The sequence below is a fragment of the Diabrotica virgifera genome, chromosome 9, assembly GCF_917563875.1.
Source record: "Diabrotica virgifera virgifera chromosome 9, PGI_DIABVI_V3a".
NCBI lineage: Eukaryota > Metazoa > Arthropoda > Insecta > Coleoptera > Chrysomelidae > Diabrotica > Diabrotica virgifera.
The window spans coordinates 222,353,830-222,355,497 of NC_065451.1; the positions used below are offsets into that span (position 1 = coordinate 222,353,830).

At 33.6% G+C, this 1,668-nt stretch overlaps 1 non-coding gene across 1 annotated transcript; it reads right to left on the reverse strand.

Moving 5' to 3' along the window:
• Positions 1-809: 809 nt before the first annotated feature.
• Trnaf-gaa (transfer RNA phenylalanine (anticodon GAA)) lies at positions 810-881 on the reverse strand. The gene has a single exon. It is a non-coding gene; the product is annotated as a tRNA-Phe (tRNA).
• Positions 882-1,668: the final 787 nt, after the last annotated feature.

A 1,668-nucleotide genomic window follows, 5' to 3' on the forward strand; every position in this document is an offset into this window, starting at 1 on the left:
AACATTGTTATGTAACTTTTTTTACGCATTTCTACATTTTACCCAAAAAATTCGTGTTCTACGAGTCAAAATACATAAAAAAACTTGGGTAAGTGCATCTGAATTAAGGAGGCCGCTGTACCCCCACTGGCGACAGAACTACCTCTCCTAATAGCGATACAACCCTTTGTGAGTCTTGGCCTGCTTTAGCAATGTTCTTCCATTCTGCCCTGTCAGACACTTTCCTTCGCCACAGCCTGATGTTCATGGTTTTAAGGTCTTCCTCTACGTCGTCTGTCCATCTTTTACGGGGCCTTGTTCTATTTCCTTGGGGCTTCCAGCTCTGGATTACTTTCTCGATTGTCTGGCATTCTTTTTAAGTGACCAAGCCAGTTTATATTTTGTGACTTTACAAATCTAACAACACCTGCGCTCTGCATTAGTTCATCCAGCTCGTAGTTTGTTTTAATTCTCTACGAACCATCGCTGCAATAGGTTCTCAACATTTACTTCATTTATATTGATATTTTAAACATTTCGTCCATTTTGTCATCACTCAATATCAAACGTTAAAATAGTTTGGAGTTTCCTCCTCGGGTGACTTTTCTTGAGCGTAGTCGTCTATAATTTTGAATGAATTGAAAACAAAAAAAGAATGTGTGTGTGTACTTTGTACGCACGTAAGAAGTTATACTTCTTTTATATGATTTCAACGAAATAAATATACTTTCGAATAGTTTATTTATATTTTATTTAAAGATTAAACTGATTTTTACTTAGTACTTTCCAAAAAATTTTATTAAAACAATACCAAAAATTTAAAAAAAGATAGAAAACACCCGGATTCGAACCAAGGACCTCTTGATCTTCAGTCGAACGCTCTACCACTGAGCTATACTCCTTTTGTTTGTGCGGGTGCGGACTACAAGATTTCTCAGACATAGTGTCAAATAGACCAAGTGAAGTATAAAAATACTTTAAATATTACTTATCATCTTATTCCCGAGGTAGACAAATCCAAAATTATAATAAATATATTTACTAAAAACACTAATATATTCTTTCCACGCCTTTTTTGGACTAATATATACATAACTTAAAACATTTAGCAACGAACTTCATACTCTCTGTGTGCGCATGCGCGCAGAATAATAAAAATTCACTCCCAATCGCGCCTAAAGAAGTATAACTTCAAAAAGTATTTTAAAAGTGTGTAAAATACTTAATTTCTAGATGAGCGCTTTCGGCTTACAAAGCCATCTTCAGGGCTGTAGTCAAAATTGAAAAAGTACCTCTATTAAAGAGGGATTCCATTGGTGAAAAGATACTAAAATTGTTTCTTCAAAAATTAAAAAACATTTTAAAACATGCCAGATTGCAGTACTGTATTACTTGTGCAGTATGAATTCATTAGGTATCCATGTGTAAGGCGTGTGTGTCCTATTCTCAATCTTCGATTAATAGATTTTCCCTTTCTTTCGATTGGTGAATTGTAAATTCTTTTGGTAGAATAACTTTCTTTCTTTTTATCTTGCTACCTGTAGGATCATTGTAAGTTTAATTTTTTCTGACTTATGTTATTGCAAAAAAGTTGTTTGGGATTAACAAATTGAATAACTTAATTTATGAATCACTCTGAAATTTTAACCACATTTTTAACACTATAAGACCCAACTTTCCACGCAATAT